General features: G+C 38.2%; 1 long non-coding RNA gene across 1 annotated transcript; it reads left to right on the top strand.

Moving 5' to 3' along the window:
- The first annotated feature begins 16,324 nt into the window (after positions 1-16,324).
- LOC143620997 (uncharacterized) lies at positions 16,325-21,694 on the top strand. Its single transcript, XR_013151434.1, has 3 exons — positions 16,325-16,678; positions 16,817-16,898; positions 21,488-21,694. It is a non-coding gene; the product is annotated as an uncharacterized LOC143620997 (long non-coding RNA).
- The last annotated feature ends 388 nt before the right edge of the window (positions 21,695-22,082 follow it).

The raw sequence follows: 22,082 nt of genomic DNA, 5'->3' as shown, positions 1-22,082 counted from the left end.
TTGCATAATTCCATAAATTCACTTTATTCGCTTGTGTGATCAGCACTAAAAACCAGTTATTTCATAATATTAAATTTGTACACGACTTGCATTGACCACATACTCCTAGTGGATACGATACTTTACTTATCATATCTATATAGTTTAACTAGGTTTTTGATTGACTCAAACGACGGTCATTAAAATGGCTCCGTTGCGGGGAGTTAAGCGCTTAGTGTTTTTCGTGTTATTTGTTTTCTTGTTTAATTTTAATTTAAGTCTTAATTTTTGTTTTCAGTTTTTATTTTAAATTTTAAATTTTTTATTTTACGCGGGGTGTGTTATTTGTGCAGATAACAGGTTTATGCACACCCGCCACTCGGGCAGACAGTCATCGTTAGTTTTCGAGCCCGAGATTGTGAGACTAGCTCCGCAGAACCGAGCCCATAACAAAAATTCAGAAATGGCAGAACAAGACCAGAACCAAAACCAACACCAAAACCAGAACCAAGACCAACTCCCACAAAATAACGCGTTTCACCTAGACAACGTACCTTCACCACCAGACTTCAATAACTAAAACAACCAAAACAACTCAGCTCGTGCTTCTAGAATCCGAAACCGAAACTAAAACCGACATCGAAACCTTGACCGAAACCTTGACCAGGCTAAACCTTCAGTCCCACATAGCACCCCTAACCGAAGAACTCGGATTAATCTTGATGATGCTGTTTCGAGCATTCCGACAGAAGATGAAGAAGAGGGGGAAGAAAATGAGGTGAATCAGTGTTTGGAAGTTGAGGATGAGGTTGATTAGTGGGTTAGAAGGAATCATGAAGTTGAGCCCGAGAACGAGGGGTACGAGAGGGAAAATGAAAGGAATGAGAACTTAGAGGCTGAGGTAAAGGAATCAGTAGTTCGAAGACTGGGTGATGTGGTTAACAATAATAGGGAAAGGAATGATATGGGTCGGAACATGGTTAACAGGGTGGAAAGGCCCGAACGAGTTCGAAACATTCAGGTGAACAGCGGTGGTATGGTAAATCCCGGGGGGCGAAGGAATTTTGTATCCCCGGTTCATGGTGTTAATAGTCGGTTCAGAAGAAGGAAGTCGGGAAAGTTGGAGTTAAATTCCCGGTTTGTGATTATTGTGGTGAACTCGGGCATAAGGCAGAAAATTGCCCCGAGTTCTATGATGACGAGGAGGATGTTACTGAAGAGGTTAACTATGCTTACGGGGATTCCAAGGTTCAAGGGATGAATTCAAACACTTATCACCCAGGCCTGAGGAATCACCCGAACTTTCGCTACGGGAACGCGTCTTCACAGTTGAACCCGAACTTTCAGGGAACGAGCCAGAACATGTCGCAGGGTAATTACCGGCAGGGCGGTTATCAGCAGCATGGTTCATATAACCAGAATAGTGGGTATAACAGAGATGGTAAACGGGATGGAAATTCTTCGGGTAATCAGGACCAACAAAAAGGGTCCTCGGGAAATTCGGATAAGTCAGTGCAGTCAAAGTTAGATGCATTGTTGAAAGTCATGACTGATCATAAGGCTGAAACGAAACAGCAGTTTGAGTTGCGAGATAAATCTTCAGAGACGATGTTGAAGCAGATTGGTCAGCTCGCTGAAGATGTAGCAAAGTTACAGAAGAATACGGGCCAACTCCCGAGTGACACCACAGTCAATCCGAACCACTACAGCTCCGGTTCGAAAAAGCACGTCAAGCAGGTAAGTATTTTACGTAGTGGTAAGAAGTATGATAACAAAGTTGTGATTCCACCACCATTGGTTGAGGGGTGGTGGAAGAGATTGATGAAAATATCGTCAATGATGACGAGCCGAAACTGGGTAAATTAAATGAACCTAATCAAAGTGAAACTAAAATTAACAAACCAGTTCCGAAGGATGACACCAACAATTCTAAGGACAATGAGAAGTTGAAAACCGTCCCCTATCCCGATGCCTTGTTGGCACTATCGAAGGCAAAGATGGCATTAAAACGGGGCCCACAACAAGAGGAAATGTGGGAAATGTTTAAACATGTTAAAATCAATATACCCCTCTTAGATGCCATAAAACAAATTCCCTCCTATGCTAAGTACTTGAAGGAATTGTGCACACAAAAAAAGAGTCATAAGATTCTTAAACAGATTGACTTTACCGACAATGTGAGTGCAATTCTCTCGGGTTCGCTTCCACCGAAGCTACAAGATCCGGGAACGCCCATTATGCCCATTCAAGCGGGTGATTTTAAAATGACTCGGGCGCTTTTAGTTTTTGGAGCTAGCATCAGTATTCTCCCGGGAAGTCTATACGATCAATATGACTTTGGGCCACTCCGGATGGCCGCCACCACGGTTGTCCTGGCTGACTAGACACCTGTCACACCCTCAATTTCCACATGCGGGGTTTTACCGCAAGGCGCGTGACAAACCAGGATCTCAATCATTAGTTACAACAAACAACGTCTAAATATTTTAAATAAACTTTATTGTCCCATATTTGGGAAAACCATTCAAAGTTAATGTTTTAATGTTTTAATATGCTGAAGCGTAACATAACGGGGAAACATCCCTAAGAAAAACCAAATAGTATATGGCGCCCAAAACATACGCAAGCCATAACATTATTAAGTAAAAAGGTTCCAACTTATGATGCAATTTCTATTGATGATCATGAATGCAACTCCTATCCTTACACTATCAGCGACCTGAGAAAGACATGCTAAAACGGGTCAACACGACGGTTGGTGAGTTCACAGTTTGAGTTTAAAAACAAGTTTGTCAAATAAACCATTTAGTAAGTAAACAGTGTAAGTAGTAAAGCATAGATATTGTACGGATAATGTATGCATTAGTAATACCGCTAGTTAATTAGGCTAGCAATCATGTTACATTAGTGTGTGTTCCATTGTGACCGAGGCTGACTTGTTAGTTTGTTTGCCACCCACGAAGTCTAATATAAGACTAGTGTATTTCTAGTAAATAAGACGCCCGGCGACTCCCTCAACCGAGAGCCCCGAGGGGGTTTGTCAAACCCAATAGTACTACCTTTCATTACCGAGCCAATGTACAATCGTTAACGGTCCAATGTGCATGGGGGACTTCAGTATAAGTTCACAATGTACACATGAGGTATTAAAAAGTCTACAATATCCAAAAACAGTTTTGTATGTTGCATGCTTTTCCCCCAAAAGGAGTAAGTAAAAAGTGAGGTAGTGAAACTCACCTCGAATGCGGTTCGAATTGAAAGTCAACTTCCTAAGTCAAGTTGTTTTAGTGCCTAAATCAGACAAGCACTATAAGTATTTGCTAAGCGATTCCTAGAACCCTTAGTATCCAAACAATTCCCTTGTTTATTTAAAGTTTGACCAAAGTTTGACTTTTTGTTGACTTTGACCAAAGTTTGACTTTTGTTGACTTTGACCAAAGTTTGACTTTTCGTTTGATATTTGACCAAAAGGTCCAAGTTGTTGACCGTTGACCAAAAAGTCCAAGTCTCGATGACCGAAGACTAAAAATTGAGTTTTGTTGACCTTTGACCAAAATGTTGACCTTTGACCAAAATATTGACCGACGGCCCGTTGATAACTTTTGACCAATTCGTTAGACTTATAATATTTACATTATGTTCCTAGTCACAACTTTAACAACAATCAAGTAATGTGCACTTAGCCACTTTTCATGCAATTCTATGACTAAGTCTAACTTCTATTACTAAGTCTAACTTCTATTACTTTCAACATTTCATAAGTAAGACTAACCACTTAGTCAAATTGTTCTAAGTTGACTCACAAAGTCAAAATTCAAATTAGCATAATCAATATATTACAATTTACATCTATTTTAACTAATAAATATATTGATCATCCTTAATCAATTTTCAATCATCCAAACTGATTTTTCTCACCAACCAAAACTTGAAATTAAATTACCAAATAATTCACACATATTCTCACAAGTATTAGGTATAACATATATTTTTCTCATAATTTTATAATTCACCAAAACATACAGAATATTCACACACTACATCAACCTAATTTTTATCTCTATTTTAACACAGCAGTACACAAATATTTGTCAAAACTTCTCTATTTGTCCAATTGATGCAAGACTAATTGGATTAGATTCCTACTTCAATTTACAACATTCCAGAAGTGGAATCATATCCATATATATTTTTAACATCAAGTTATGTAATTTATAACACAACTCAGAAACTTTATCTCTAAATCAGGTTTGCAACCCGATTTTGTAAATTAATAAAAATCATTCAAACAAAGTCCAAAAATTAATATTCTCGACTTTTTGAAAACTAGATTCAAATTACTTGTTCATAGAATCAAAAAGCAACCAGACACATAAACGTATCATCAAGTTATTCACCCTACAATCTAAGACACAAAGTATGTCAGCAAGCAAATTCAAAGCACAATTCACAAAAGTCATGATTTTACATCCTTATGATCTTAAATCATCAAAGATCATTCTTACACAATCAAATTTCATGTATTCTTATTATCAATTTGATTTCATAAGAAAAACAAATATACTTATAAAAGACTCAAACTTCTAAACCAAAACACATACAACTCTTTTGACTCATCAAACTTTGATCATCCCCTTTCTATGATCCAAATCATTTGGAGACAAGGTTCATATTTATAAAATAAAACATAATAACCTACTCATTTGATTGATCCAAATGTTTACTCCCCTTGCTTCCCAATAATCTCCAAACCTTTTGTGTATGAAAATGAGATTGAAAGAGAGTGTTTGCAAAACAAAGTGAGTGTGTGTGTGTGGGTGTGTGGTTCATGGCCAAGGCGAGAGAGAAAGGGAAAGGAAAAGCTTTGGAAATACAATAGTTTGTAACCGCTTTTGTATTAGTAAACCTTTATTATTGATTTAATGAAATAATACCTTAGGTTATTTTTATTAATCCATATGTGACATGTTACATAATTTATAAAACATTTCCTATGTATTATAATCTAAGGTTCCATTAAATAACCAACATGTAACATGACATATAATGTAACTTGTTTAATCACTTAGCTTTCTTACAAATCATATAATCATGTAACAACTATAATATAACATATTGATCGTATAACACATTATACTTATCATATACAGTACATGACACATACCACGTTTATTATAACATGCATGACGAGGTTATTATTCTAGTTATAATTAGCCACTTATTCTTGTTTAAGTCATCAACGACACATTAACTTAAATGTACACATACATGACACCACATGTACAAGATTTCATATACATGACACCACATGTACAAGAGTTCATTAACATAGTTAACAGAACTAACTGAGTTTACAAGTATAGTCAACAAGGTTTAACTGTGTTTAGTTAACGAAGTTAACCTGAAATTTGGCAGTTGTCACAACACCGAAACTTCCCCGAGGAATAATGACTGATGTTATTGTTAAGGTGGAAGACTTTTATTTTCCAGTTGACTTTTTGGTCCTCGATTATGTTTCGGGGGAAATGACCAAACAGCCTACGGTTATCCTCGGTAGACCATTTTTGGCTACCGCAAATGCCAACATTAATTGCAGAAATGGTACTGTTGACATGGCATTTGGTAACCGTAAGCTAAGGATTAATGTTTTCACACGTGGAGATAATTCATCGGTCGATAACGAGTGCTTCATGGCTGATGTCATTGACGAGTACATCCCGCTTTACGAATTTGTCATTAGCACAGATGGCACAGCAGAGACGTGTTTTTTATTTAACAGGTTACAAGTGGAAACAGAAAAGTTCCTGGAAGAAGAGGAGAAACAAATGGTGATCGCAGCTGTGCGAGAGGACCGTCCACCATGGTCAGTTCAGGTGGAACCACTTCCAGAGAAGATTAATATCGGGTTGAAACCGTCAATGCTGGAAGCACCGAAAGTCAAGCTGAAAGAGCTCCCAAAGCATTTAACATATACTTTTATTGGTAAGAATAACACTTTGCCTGTTATTATAGCTTCTAACTTATCTTTTGAACAGGAAAATGCTTTGATGGCGGTGTTGGTTGCAAACAAGGAAGCAATCGGGTGGACAATAGTAGATTTGAAGGGAATCAGTCCTTCCATCGTGATGCACAAGATTGCTCAGCAGAGACTGAACCCGAACATGATGGTAGTGGTGAAGAAAGAAGCGCTGAAGTGGTTGGATGCTGGCGTTATCATCGCCATATCAGACAGCACGTGGGTGAGCCCGACACAGACAGTATCGAAAAAGGCGGGCATCCACGTCGTCAAGGATGAATCAGGTAACGAGGTCTCCACCCGTCCGGTAACCGGGTGGCACATTTGTATTGATTATCGAAACTGAATGCGGCAACATCGAAATATCACTTTCCGCTTCCGTTTATCGATCAAATCGTCGAAAAGCTATATGGTCAAAAAATTTATTGCTTTTTAGATGGGTATTCCGGGTATAACCAGATAGCTATTCATCCTGATGATCAGGAGAAGACTATGTTTACATGCCCGTATGGCACATTCGCGTTAAGGCGAATGCCATTCAGACTATGTAACGCCCCCGCCACCTTTTAACGGTGCACGATGAGTATTTTTTCCGATATGGTGGGGGAGTCTTTAGAAATATTCATGGATGATTTTTCGATTTTTGGAACATCTTTTGAGTCATGTTTAAATCAACTTGAAAGAGTTTTGAAAAGATGTGTCAAAACGAACTTGGTTCTTAGTTAGGAGAAGAGCCATTTTATGGTCCAAGAAGGGATTGTGTTGGGCCATGTTGTGTCGAGTCGTGGGATTGGGGTGGACCGAGCTAAGGTTCAAGTTATTTCCACTTTACCTCATCCCACGAATGTCAAAGGCATTAGATCATTTTTGGGGCATGTAGGGTTTTATATACGGTTTATTAAGGGTTTTAGTGATATTACCAAACCCAATTTATGTAATTTATTACTTAAGGATGCCCCGTTTGACATTATTGATGAATGTCCTAAAGCCTTTGACATTTTGAAGTCAAAGTTAGTTGAATCCCCGATCTAGCAATCACCCGATTGGAGATTACCTTTTGAAATAATGTGTGATGCAAGTGATTATGCGGTCGGGGCTGTTTCGGGACAATGGGTTGACAAGAAACCCATTGCCATATACTATGCGAGTAAAACTCTCTCGGATGCACAATTGAATTACACAACCGAGAAAGAGTTACTAGCAGTAGTATATGCTCTAGATAAATTCAGGTCATATATTTGGAGATGTAAAGTAATCATTTATTCTAACCACTCTGCAGTTAGGCACCTCATGGATAAGAAGGATGCAAAACTGAGGCTCATCATATGGGTTTTGCTACTGCAGGAATTTGATCTAGAGATTCGGGACAAGAAAGGAAGTGAAAATGTTGTTGCAGATCACCTGTCCCGAATTATGGTGGAAAATGGGAACACAGACGGGCCCATTAACGAGTCCTTCCCGGATGAGCACATCTTGGCAGTCTCACAAAATCCGGTTTGCTCATATTGTTAATTTTAAAGTTTCAGGTGACATACCCGATAAAGAAGAAACAGTTGATGTCCCAAGCTAAACAGTACATTTGGGATGATCCAGGCTTGTTCAAGATTGGTGCAGATCAGATGATCAGATGATGCATACCCGAGGAGGATGTCAGATCGGTGTTGGAACACGCACATTCGTCTGCGTGTGGTGGTCATTTTAGTGGCCAGAAAACCGCTCGAAAAGTTTTAACGAGTGGTTTCTTTTGGCCATCAGTGTTTAAGGATGCTCATGAGTTCGCGACACACTATTTAAAGTGTCAACAGCTCGGGATAATTTCTAAGAGGGACGAGATGCCCCGGAACCCGATCCTAGTTGTTGACATTTTTGATGTTTGGGGGATCGATCTGATGGGCCCGTTTCCGAATTCGCATGGTAATTTGTACATCCTAGTGGCCGTTGACTATGTGTCTAAATGGGTTGAGGCAATAGCCACTAGGACAAATGATCACATAGTCGTTTGCAATTTTGTTCAAAGTAACATATTTTCTGGATTTGGAGTCCCCCGAACCATTATAAGTGATGGGGGATCTCATTTTAAGAACTTTAAATTTGGGAAATTGCTTAAACGATATGGTGTTGATCATATGATTTCAACTCCTTACTATCCACAAACGAGTGAACAAGTTGAGGTCTCCAATAGGCAAATCAAACAGATTTTACAGAAAACAATTTAGGTGGAATGAAAGGATTGGTCAACTAAGTTGACCGATGCCCTATGGGCCTACTGAACCGCTTATAAAACGCCAATTGGAACACTCCTTATAGACTTGTGTATGGAAAGGATTGCCATTTACCAGTCGAAATTGCACAAAGGGCGTTTTGGGCTACTAAACAGGTTAACATGGATTATGATGATGCAGGTAAGGCAAGAAAGTTGCCTTTGTGCGAGATTGAAGAGTTGAGAGACGAGGCGTATGATTACGCGTCCGCTTACAAGGCAAAGATGTAAAAATTTCACGATGCTAACATCCGGTTGAAGAATTTTGAAGTTGGTCAACGAGTATGGTTATACAACACAAGGATGAAGCTCTTCCCGGGTAAGTTAAAAGTAAGTGGACGGGCCCATATTCGATTGTACGAGTCGGGAATCATGGTCGGTACGTGATTGAGGATTTCGATGATCATTTGTGGCAAGTGGTAAATGGCTATAGATTGAAGCCATATTTGAAGATGAAGGATATACACGAGGTGCACAAGGAATCGGTGAACTACATTGTGACTTCACCGGTTTATGAAGATAATTGAGTTCGAGGCACTGTCGAGCTGTAGACTTTAAATTCAACACTTACGAGAGGCAAACCGGGGTTTGTAAGTGTTTGTTTAGTTTGTTTTCATTTTGTTGAGTCTCGTACTTAGTGTCGTCTCGAGTTTTGTGCAGCAAACGTCAAGTGTGGGGAAGCTCGTTGAAGAGTTGGAAGTTCAAGAAGTTTGGTAAGCGTTTGATCAATTACACGTCTTTCCAGGTAAGTACAGTGTGTTTTGAGTTTGGAAACGTGTTTAGGGTGATGTCGGGATGCCGAAAAGTGGTCGGGTCGGAAAATGTCCGGGCCCGTTTTCATAATTTATTTTTTGTTGTTTCTGTTAACAGAGCCCATCGCGATATGAGATGGGCTTGTTATTACCTCCATCACGTATCGCTATGGAGGACGAGCATCAGGAATCTGTGACGTCATCGCTATACGCGATGACGTCACCAACACCCCCATTGCGTATCGCGATGAGGTCAAAACCCTAATTGAAATCAAATTGGGTGGCGATACACGATCACCACCCATTTGACCCATCGCGATACGTGATGGGACGTGGATAGTCCGAATATTATTTTTTATAAATGTGTTTCTTCTGCTTCTTCTTCCTTCTTTCTTCTTCTTCTTTTCTTCTTCTCCTTCCCGTCGTCTCTCCGGCGAACATCACCACTCACCACCTACACCGTCTTCCGTCGCCGCCCTATCATCATCCCCGTCCTCACAACCACCACTGCCACCACCCCATTACCACACCACCACTGTCACACCACCGTCACTACCAACCACCCTACCCGTCACTGTCACTGTCACCCACCACCACCTGTTTCCACAGTCACAATCACCACCACCACTCCACCGCCATCCTCAGACACCACCACTGTCATCACCATAATAACCCACCACCACCGTCTACTTTCCATCACCGCCGTGGTTGTTATTTTTATTTCATTCAGTCGATCCGACATCGAGGTATTATTAGTTTATTATTATATTCTTATGTTGATGCTTGAATGGTTTATGTCGGGTATAGTAATTCGACACCTTATCGGGTCGGTATGTTGATTTGAGACTTTGGTTGGGTTGTCGGGTTTATTGGTTCGGTTTGGTTGATAGTTTGTTAATTATGGTTACCGGGTGTTTAGATTGTTCATTTATGTCGGTTCTCGTTACACGTGATGGTGTGATCAATTGGGTTGTCGAAGTTCAAAAATTTCAAATCATTGTTTTATTATTAAATAATTGATAGTGACAGTTCGATATGAAATGTTTAATTTGAACTTAATATAATAATATTTTATTAATATTTTATTTTTTTTCAAACTCGATTTGTCACATCTCCTTTGTTGCCGACGTGTTGGTTGTTTTGGTTGCACGTTTTTCGAGATAATCTGTATGGTTGTTTAGTTTGTTCGTGTCAGTCTGTTTAGTTAGTGTGAGTTTGTAAATCGTGTCACGATGACACTTTGCTAGTTTTAAATTAAATGCTTTGAATTGCGATTTGATTACCCGCCCGTACTCAATTTCCATTCGGGCGGGATAATCTGGTTTTTATAAATTCGCAAAGGGTGTCCCCGAATTTTTTTCGTCTTTATTTATTTTTTATTTGTTATTTTAATATTATTTTTTTATGTGGGACGACCGCGACCGAAATGCTATACGGTCGTCGCCACATTGATGGTTGACATATCTAATTTAACTGTTTGATTATGCAGATATGTCTGATATTCTAGAGTCTTCTTGTGCCTCTGGGAGCAAGAGACAGAGGACTGAGCCCCACATCATACGGTACGATGGTGAGGAGGTGCCGATTACCCCTGGCATCGAGCCAGCGGATATCATGGGCGATGGACGCCGTACGCAGCACCAGGTGCTTAGGTTCCTCATCACGACCGAGGAGTACACGCGGTTTACTCGCATTCGAGGTATGCAGCTCTTAGGTATGAGGTCGTTCGATTGGGATTTATTGGGTACTTTGGAGGCGGAGACCAGGCTCCGAGGATTGATTTCGGATCGGTGGCTGGCAGTACTCGAGTGTGACTCGATATCATATGTCGAGCTCACACGCGAGTTTTACTCGACGTTCACATTCACGGCCACCGATTTCGACGAGCCACATGTCGTGTCGTTCTCACTTGGACGACACGTCTATGAGATGTCGGTCCCTGATTTCGCTGTGGTGAATAGCTTCTATACGCGGGAGCATGTTCAGGCTCCCACGTTCTTAGAAAGCTTTCGCGGTTATAAGACGCATCAGCAGCGAGACCGACAGTTTTGGCTCACTGAGCCTCATCTGGCTCAGTTTTGGGGGCAGATCGTGGACGGGGCCCATTCGAGTTATGTAGTGGCATTCGCTATCAGGGACCCCGTCCACCGATACTTACACCGCATAGTTGCTTTCACTATCACTGGCCGTCATTCGGGCCACGATAAGTGTAGCAACCTAGATCTGTTCTGCCTCCTGTCTATCATCATTAGTAGGGAGGACAACATCGCGATGCTGCTCCTTATATCTTTTGGCAGAGGCCGGAGTTTACAGGGGGCGACGGCCCAGTTAGCATTGGGTCCGTTTATCACCAGGATTGCAGAGAGCCTGGGTGTATTTGATAGATTTCTGGTCGAGTACTTCACCCGGGGACCGGCTACAGAGCCGTTTGGGTTGGCGGATGCTCAGAGGGCCGGGATCTATGACTATGACGATCCACCGAGGCTCATCCCGGTCCAAGAGAGCCTGCAGGTACTACCGCCGGAGGGTTCAGTAGCAGCTATCGTCATGCAGAGGGGCATTCCGACACACAGACAACATATATTGGTCCCTCGCATGATGCGGCCACAGCCGCAGTTCGAGCTTCGACATCCACCACCTCAGCATCAGCAGCCGCAGTAGCCAGTCACATTAAACATGATTTATCAGCAGCAGCAGCAAATTCTAGAAGAAGTTCGGGCACATCGAGACGAGACGTGGGCCCACCTGGACCGCTATGATGATTATTTTCGTTTGTTATTTGGTTCTTCGCAGGTACCGCTCCTAGCATCATTGATTATCACAGAGGAGCAGCCTGTGGACCCGCTGGATACTACTGATGATCCACCAGCGTAGTAGCTTTTGGTTACCTTTTTAATTTATTATGTTTTTATTCTCATGGCATGTATTATATTAATATTATATTATTGGGAATATTGTATGGGTAACCGGTTGGGCGTATATGTATATATATCTTTTGATTGTTGCTGTGTTTGATTTATTCGTATATTATGTTGTAACCGAACTTTGTGGGTGTTGTTCACTATAAACCTTCACGAGACCTCACTCGTCCTCCCGGGCTACCGGGAGGTTTACAGGGCTTGTTGCATATGCTAAATGCAATCGTGATTCCTACGAAAGTGAGTTAGGTCTTTTAACTTTTTAACTTGTTAAACAAAATTTTTTATGAAACGACTTAATTTGGCTTGGTAGTTATTTTACTAAATTCAACAGAAAATCATTTTTATAACTCTTAAAAGACCTATGTATTACACTTGTGAGAAGCTTGCTTCTACACGTCTCGAGATTTTGCAGGTTCGATTGTCAGTTTGGTACTTGGAAGAGACGAGGGTATACTAGTGTTTATGAGAGTTCGTGAGCCGACTGGTCCTTTTCCAGTCTCATTGATATCAGGTGATTTCAGTTTCATAATCTATTTTGTTTTTATTAGTTTAAATGTTAAAAGTGTAATTGTATAATTGCTAGTAGAACCATCACATTTGAGCCCCGAATTTTTAAAATTTCTTAACAGTCAAAACTCAATTTCAACTCCGTTCCTCAAATGATCATTAATTGTTTAACTATTTTTGCATTGAGGACAATGTAAACCTCAAGTGTTGGGATGGAGGAAATTTGAAAATTTTAACCCGATAGTACCTCGAAGAGTGTTCAGAAACCAAAGTTGTTAACTGTTAGTTATTGCCATTAATGCCAAGTTATAGGTTTCTGGTCATGGTTGGTTTTTCAGCTTCTCAATAGTCTTACTCACAAATGTTTTCATAACGAGAAGTTGAAAATGGGGTCGTTTAGGCGGGGATAACGAGTCATGGGGACATGTACACATGTTTATATCGGCAACCTTATTTCTCCGGTTCGTATGTGATTTGACCACATATATATAATACACATATAATATATAGTACATACATGTCATTTGAGTGCTTTCATCGATGTTCATGGATTACGGGATCGTAGTTGACAAAATGCAAAAGTGATAGAGGCAATTAGGTTAAGCCTCGTCTGGATGAGCGGGAGTGTGGGTACTGGGGGTTGGGCCTCATACATTATACATATGAGCGTGGGTTATGAGAGGGGCAGGGGGTTGGTTCCCTTAGAAAACATTTCTTGGACCTATTTTTCATTTGATTAACCCCGACACTATGTTACGAGACGACCCGGCTTAATAGGTTCTTTGTATTTGGATTTATTTTAGTTTTTTTATTTGTTCAAGTATTAAGCATCACGTTTATTATGCAAAAAGCCAAAAAGATGTCTGTTTATATTCAGTTACGTAATTAGTAGTTCGTTTGTGTTAAAAAAAATGTTGAATCCAGTATGTATGTTAATTTTGCTTATTTAGATGTTTTGTAATAAGCCGGGTCGGATCGTTTGAGCTACTTGAAAATTTCCTTTCCATACCCTTACACCTAGCCCCGTTACAACCCTTTTTAAGTCCCCTTGATTTGCATTTGTTTCAAAGCAGTTTTATGAATGGATACCTGTTTATGAGTGATACCGAGAGCAGAGTGATACTAGCACAGCTTTTGCTAGTCCAGATATTAAACCGAGAGGAGAGTTATTATATTATGAGGGGTATGAGCATGTTTTCCTTAACCGGAAACAAAGTACACCTGTCTGGGAGGCTCTATTGTTTTTATATAGCACTAACTTTATTTATGAGATGTCAATCTAGAAAGTGTCAGTCTGGAAAACTGGGTATGACCTTAAGCCTTACCAGTATTAATGGCGATAATCTACATACCTATAATGGAGGTTGATGTTTGCTTTAGAGTTTGCTTGAGGGCAAGCAAAAAGATAAGTGTGGGGATGTGATGGTTGGTTAATTTGTATATGTTTTAGTTCATTTATTCTTCAGTTTTAATCGTTTATTTTAGGAACTTCAATACTTCATACATGTATTATTGGATTGCAGGTCGCAGGCGTTAAAGTATTTAATTTGGACCTGATATGACACAGAATGAAGACCCGGGATGTCTAGCACGTGAAACGAGGAATATCAATGAAGTTTGCTGGTGAGAAGCCCCATCGCGATATGCGATGGGCTTGGCTGAAGGCCCATCGCGTATCGCGATGGGTTTAAATTAAAAGTTGACTTTCTGTTCCATCGCGATACGCGATGGACCAGTAAAGACCCCATCACGTATCGCGATTGGGTGTGCAGACGGGAGTTAGGGTTTTTAATCAAACTTTTCATCATAAACAACCCTAACTCGTTTTTTACGAAGAGAGGCGATTTCCAGCAGTTGAGGAGGCGATTTTCACTAATATAGTTCGTGCCAAGACCATACACTTGATGCATATCATTCATATTGAAGATTTAATGATGTCAAGGCTCGGCTAATCTCCTAGAATCTCACCCGGGATGTATAGTTTGTAACTCTTACAGTTTGTCTCATGTGACTAAGAACACTTTTGTATAATTATTGATGATTGATATATGATTATTGATATTTGGTATTTATATGTGTTCAATCGGTTTAGGTTTACGTTAGTCTAAACGATTTGTTACCAGCTGCTAGATAATTGATCATGTGACTGTTTGATTAGATTGAATACGATAAAACATACGATTGCCCTTAACTGAGTCACACTGGAAATGACTGTTTGATAACCAGTTCCGTGTGTAAATTGATTGTTGATGTCTAAGGTTTTGTCTGATTGATCAGTCTGTAGTTAATCATTAATAATTTATCTGTTAGGTTGCATGAGATTACTGTAGGTTGCTTACTTGAATTCTCGGGTGTGATTTGTATTGTTAATTGCTTGAAACTCGTTTATTTGTTTACTTGCATAATTCCATAAATTCACTTTATTCGCTTGTGTGAGCAGCACTAAAAACCAGTTACTTCATAATATTAAATTTGTACACGACTTGCATTGACCACATACTCCTGGTGGATACGATACCTTACTTATCATATCTATATAGTTTAACTAGTTTTTCAATTGACTCAAACGACGGCCATCAGGTATTGGTACGGTATTTCCCGAATTTTTACCTTCAACGCCGGTCCCGTCCCGTACTAGTACCAGTACTGAACCGAATATTTTGGTACCGGTACCGGTACCAAGAATTCGCGATTTTCGGGACCGGGACCGGTACGGTCCCGATCTCATCCCTAGTTGTATATATATGAGCCAAACACTTGATGCACTTAGATTAGATGAAGGCAAATTGGAAATAAATAATCCCAACTTTTGTGTATTGGCTGATAACAATCTCAACTTTAAAAATCACTACCAGCGGTCTCAACTTTCAACTATTTTTGTCTTAATGAACCTCCGTTAAAAAACACTTAATGTCGTTAAGTTTTATCCCGAGTTTCAAACTGATGTTTTAGGGCTTCTGATCGGAAGAATGATACGATTTAATTGATGTAAAACTTATCTCGAAATGGTGACTCAAATGACTTGATTTTTGTTAATTTGAAATTCAAACACCCGAATTGAAACAGCGTTTCGTCACTTGAATCACCGTTTCGAGATAAGTTTTAAATCAAAAGCCCTAAAACATCGGTTGAAACTCGAAAAAAAACTGAACGACGTTAAATATTTTTTAATAGAGGTCTATTGAGACAAAGATAGTTGAAAGTTGGGACCGCTGATGGTGATTTTAAAGTTTAGATTATTATAGGCCAATAAAGAAAAGGTAAGACTATTTATTTCCAATTTACCTTAGATGAATCCTAGCCAATAATAACTAATATTTGATTTTGTAGATGTATGCTAATGATCATATGTATTTGCTTAACTTTATATAATGAAGGAAAATTGTTTAACTAACTTTAATTGATGAATCACCCAAGACACAAAGGCGAAATATCCAAGCGAAAAATATTTCATCAAGGTCTATAAGCATGTTACGAGTAACATAATCTCGATAATAAACCAACAAGTTATCAGAAACATAAGAATAAAACCAAGTGTTAGATCCATAAATGTCTTCTGTAAGAAAAAAATATTATATATATATATATATATATATATATATCTAGAAGGTAACTTTTGGTTACCTCACACTTGTCACTGTTCATTCCTTTTACAAGTTATAATGCTTTGAGTACTTACTTTCAATACATACATACGTTACACACATAGTTTGTCACAGACACGTGGTTGGTTATAGTACTTATCATCATCCGGGAGCCGTCTGTCTATCTTTACACGTGGGGGTGATTTGTGCGATACATTTTCTTCTTCCCATATTCTCATACATGTAATACTGATGCAAAAATATCTGTCACAATTTCATCATCTGCCACCGGCTTTGTCGGCGGAGGGTCTGTGGTATGAGAAATTGATTGCGACCGTATGCGAGGTGGCTCTTTTACTCTCCGTGAGCATTTGAGGATACAACATTTGTTGCTGTTTTGATCGGATGTCTTTTCGTTTTGGTGTGGCAGAGATTGTTTACGAGGAAGGCAATTTTGGAGCCGCTGATGATTGTGGTGCAAGAGAAGGTTTCGCTATGGTGCATATTTCATCCTAATAATTTATACGTATGATTCATTTTTCTTTTTCTAACTTCAATTAGATTCTTTTATCGTTGTTAAACACTAATTTGTTTTTGTTTGAAGGCAATTATTGAGGAAGCTAAAACTCCATATGAAAAGAGTAATAGAAATTGATTTGGTGACCAATTAATTTTGTAAATATCAAATTATTTTCATATGGGCCAAATCAAAATCTTTGATTTATAAAGTTTGTACTCTTATCAGCCAATTGATCGTGATAAGTCAATTGTAATTGAATCTGTTCTTAAAATTGTAGGATGATTATGTTGCTGATGTTGATGAGGAACTAAAGAACGAATCTCTGGAATTTTATTTGATCTGTTCTCAACCTGTTAACAGTTAGTTAAAATAAGCTGACTTAATTATTATATCGAATCCACATATAACCTTCCTTGATGCAATATTTTTAGTGTTCACTTTAGTGTTTTCTTCCTTGATGCAATAATATTAGTGCTCATTTTAGTTTTTTTGACACCCTAAGTCGACTGCTTAGGTAAAATTTTGTGTTAGCCAGATTAGGTGATATCTGATGAATTACACAAATGCATAATATATTCACCAGTTGTACACACAAGCTTTATATCTTTGTATGCCATGTGGGAACATGCACTTAATCATAAATGGAACTAGTTTTTCTACCCGGCTCGTTGCGCCGGGCCGGGCATGTTATTTTACCGAAATGTTAGAACATGCAAGCGTGTACAAAAGTATACAATTGTGTTTCTTTATGTTTGGTACATAATTACAAAATTGGTAACATCACTCTAGGGTAGCATTTTACATCCTTTTAACTACCAACAGAAATATTACTAAATTAGTTATGAAGTGTTATCTGATGTCTATGATGTGAACCAACGCGGGAGCCGGTATTCCAAATCAGTTATCATATCAGTACAGTACTCGCTAGAAGAATGTCAAGTTCATTGAGCTGGCCCAAAATAACTTGAGATGATCTTGTTAAGTTATTTGACTCAATTTCTCTTCCATCACCTTGATTTAAAGTAAAGGAAACATCACTTGTTTAGCATACTAAATGGAGAATGGATGTTAAGCTACATGTAAATATTCAGGCATGTATAATAATATTTTGTCAAATTGTATTGAAATAGAAAAAAAAAAGGAAATTAAGTGTAACCTTCAAACTTTACAAAGACTAGGTTGCAAAGATCCAAGTCTAAATTTTTCCTCTTTGCAAGACTGATCATAACATCTGACAGAAGAAGCTCTACACCTTTCAGCAACACATGTTGACATAATTATACATGTGATCTATTCAAATATTTACAAATAACTTTTCGGATTAAAAGTATTAAAAATTGTGTTATTAAAATAATTAGTGTACTCTTAAAAACAATTGTCCTTGTTAGTACCTATTTTAGCTTCACCTTTTGTTTTTTCAAAATGGATAGTTAAAAGTACCTAATATTAACATTTTAACCTTATCAAATAACTAATACCGGTACAGTAAGATACTCCTAGAAAAATAAGGTGCAATTTTGACCCGTTTACTCAAATATGGGTTCGATAGAAGAATACTGGTATCGCACCCATGTTTTGAATACATTGTTTTATTATAAGATATACGTTGTTTTATTTTAAGAAATACGAATGTCAACACTCGTTTAGTAATTTATTATAACGAACCTAATCGATGCCGACCGAATTTGTGTCGACTAATTATATTTAGTAGAGTAATTAGTATCAAACTTCAAGAAAAAATTGTAAAAAAATAATGTGTGGTGGCCAACCCGGCCCGCTTTTACCCGCGTTGTAGCTGGCACGTTTCAACACGAGCCAACCTAGCCTATTCCAACCCGCTTGACCTGTTCAATTTACCACCTAGAAACCAAAATGAAGACAGTAGGTTGCATACCTTGCAGGAGTTCTTTTTGTTCCCGAGCAAAGCTAACCTCCACTGCTCAAGAATCTGTTCAAGTTATAAGCATAGTTAACAACATATTGATGATCTTTATTGGTAGATTGATTCTATAAACACAATGCGGCAAAAAACCGATCGCTTTTTAATGCGGTTCATAACAGGTTATTTTTAATATGGTTGGGTCGCTTTCTGCTTTCCAATCAAACAGGTCATTTTATATGCAGATCAATACCAATGGTATTCTACGTGGGTTAAAAAGGATTGTTTTTAATGCAAATCTAAAGGGTTTAGAATTCAGTATTAAAAAGGGTCATTTTTGTTTGCTAGAATGTTGCTAAGTGGTATGGTTTCAGCCCTTGGTGTAGCAACCTTGTGTTTCGTTATTGAAATAGAGTAGTTAGTGGAAGCTTCAAATAATAATCACTACACCACTAAGTGAAATCCTAATCAACTGTACACATCAATTTCCACAACTGTCTCGCTTAGATAAACAACAATGCAGAAGAAAAAATCAAACCTAATAATAGGTCTCAGTTACATTGCCAAACCAAGTCATACCTTATGAAATTCAAAGAATAATATGCATAAACAAAACTTCATGATCCCGCTTATATAATATTCGAAATCGTGTGTTATATAAAAGGCAAAAGTTTCACCTGAAGTTAAGTCATAGCATATAGCTTCTCATCCTCCCCGATGTATCTCATTCCTATTAATCGGTTGTTATGCTCTAGGTTTCTTGACCTTCTGGTACCGATCCATCTGTCCCATCACCAAGAACCTAAGTACTCATTGATGCTGAAATTTAGATGGCGTTTCAAATATTTGAATTTGATAAGTGTATGTTCTAACTCGTTTTGTCCATCTAATCTACACAACACAAGGAATTATAAATTAAACAACCGCAAACACTCATATATTTTCTCGAAGTGACCATAACAGTGTGTTAAAACTTACCTAGCACGTGTGATTTTCAATATGATGTGCTTTCGTTAACGGTTTTCCCGGAAAAACAACCAACAAAATAACAAACGTTAGGATTTAAACTCACTAAACTTCTAATGTTAAACACAACAAAGCATTCAAAATCAAACACAACAAACCAAACAAGCTCAGATCTGTATCTCAGGGATTGAGGCAAAGTCGATTTGGGTTATGGGATGGCTGCAAATTCAAGGTTGCATAGACGGTAACAATGCCATCCGGAAATTGCGCCGTCAAACCACAAATCGGATGATCGATGTCTCATTAAATTAAAGTAATCATCATAGCCTGCACGTAAAATCATACAATATAAACATGATTATACCAACAATGCCCCTGTTTCTGGAACGAATCTCATGTGAACCCCAACTATAAAGAAGCCGCTATTGCTATTGATCATCACCAGCAATAGCAGACCACCAAAGTAACACCTTAGCAAATGCATAAAATGACTGCTAAGAAACTTAGAAACCTAAATTTTAATTATAGTAATTATTATTATTATATAGTTTAAAACCCATGGCTTGGTGCCATATAGCATGTCTGTACGAAGCCTACAAAGCAAAAGTCAATGATAGAAAAACCCTAATTGAATAGGTTTTGATGTTAACCTTTCAACAAAATCAAAAGTCAAAACCAGTAATAAAATGTTACATATCAGAGATGCATGTACACCGAAAGCTTCTAATCTCAAGAGGTAACCACTCACGGCCACCACCATGACATCGTCGCCACCCCATAGAAAACCTGGCAGCAACGGTCAACGATGATGAACATACTGGAGAACACCATCGTCGTTGACTCAGAACACCGTAGGTTTCAATCATCGCTTCAGCAAACCACCGCCACCTAGGGTTCCACCCGACAACAATCGGTAGAAAAGTGGTTCAATTGAAGCACAATCAGGATATCTATTGAGTTACAATGAAGAATACACAGAATCAAGAACAATCAATTGGTTGGCTTTCTAAAAAGAGGATTGTATAACATCAACGTGGATGTGAATATGAAGGACAACGATGATTGGCTAAACAAACGGTCCGATAAGGAGTCTGTGGCGCCAAACTTCTTCTTTACTATAGATAGATAGATAGATAATGTAACGACTTAGGGATCCATATCTAAACGTAATATCTATTTAGATTAACAATTAACGAATTATCTAAGGTATTAAGTTAATCATTTGGTTTCTTTAAATGCACTAAAAATATGGATTCAACCAACTCTTTTGACTCAGAACAACAGCTCATTTTATTGATGTTCTTAGCTGTCAAGTTTAAAATTCAATTTAGTGAATAATGGCCACCTATGTCACTGTGTGGACTTCAATAGTAAGCAAGCAGGCACCATTAGTGGTGTTAAGGGTTTTTGAATTTTTTTTCTTAGTTATGGTCTTTGGTTTTTACTTTTTACAACGGTTTCGAATTAGGTTGTCATTTCTGATCTATTATGGCAGTTAAGTAGTTTGTAAATGAGTCTGGAGCGAACTTGATAAAGGGTCAGATTTTGCACGATTGGTCATTTTGCAGTATTGGGTCTGAAACAGATTACTTTGAACTGATTGGTCTTCAAAATGTTCAAAAGGGCCTGTTTGTTTTAAAAAGAAAATTATCTCACTTTCTGTTTGGGTGTTAAATAGTTCAAGAACAGTTGGTTCGTGTTCTTTCTAAGTGGCTTTATAACAAAAACGTTTAACTAGATCAAGATCTTTGTAGCCGGCCTTTATTTTTGCAAAGAAAAAAAATCAATTTTCTTAAAAAATACCCATGCTTTTCTTTGCAATCCATTTTCAATCAACCTTTAACTGAAAGACCAAATGCCCCCTGTGAACATATATCACCATATGGACTTTGAACGGAAACAAAACCTAGAAGCAGTTTTGAACAAACTATTTTCATATTAAAAAACATCATAGTTGACTAAATTGTTTAAAGACTTTCATGGTTATAGCTGAATTTTTTACTTCTCTGTTAGCAGCATTTGTGATAAATTTTAGCATGGTAATCTACTACGCATATTCTACTTAATATAATAAATTATATTTTTATTATGTTTCATTTTTAGCTTTGCGAAGAAATTCTATTTCAGGACTCTGTTTGTAAGGAGAGAAGGTGGTGCTTATGTTGCAAAAGATCTTGGTTGCTTCTTGAATGTCGTGCTGGAACTCAAGAAAGTGTACATCAATGTTTTGAATAGCTTGTAGCGAATGTAACATTGTTTTACTTGGTGAAATTTAACATAATTTAATGGCTATATAGTTCTATTGCCTAAACAATATCGCTGCCCTGCAATGTAAATGATCTTGTGAACATGTCTAATACACGCAGAACATGGCATCAACTCGGCCCGTCGTCCTCCGCAATGCGCGGGTCCGATTACTAGTTATATTTAATTATTAATATGGTCCTCGTCATTATTTATATTATAATAGATCAAAATAATTAATTATACCATATCATATATTAGCTTTGTCTCGGTCTCGAAATTGATCACTCAAACTCACAATAAATGCCACAACCCACACAATAAATGTGTCGACAAGAAGGTTAGTGACGTTGCTCTTTTTGGTAAGATTAACTGTTTGTAAACGGCGGAATCAGAAATAAACAAAATTATTGCTTATGGATCTTAAATGTAACAAACACAAACAATCACTCAA

This window comes from Bidens hawaiensis, unplaced genomic scaffold (assembly GCF_021521415.1).
Source record: "Bidens hawaiensis isolate Kalapana, Puna unplaced genomic scaffold, B.hawaiensis_p1.1 tig00002759_1, whole genome shotgun sequence".
In the NCBI taxonomy this organism is placed as follows: Eukaryota; Viridiplantae; Streptophyta; class Magnoliopsida; order Asterales; family Asteraceae; genus Bidens; species Bidens hawaiensis.
The sequence above is the reverse complement of the archived record's forward strand: the minus strand, read 5'-3'. Positions and strand labels throughout refer to the sequence as shown.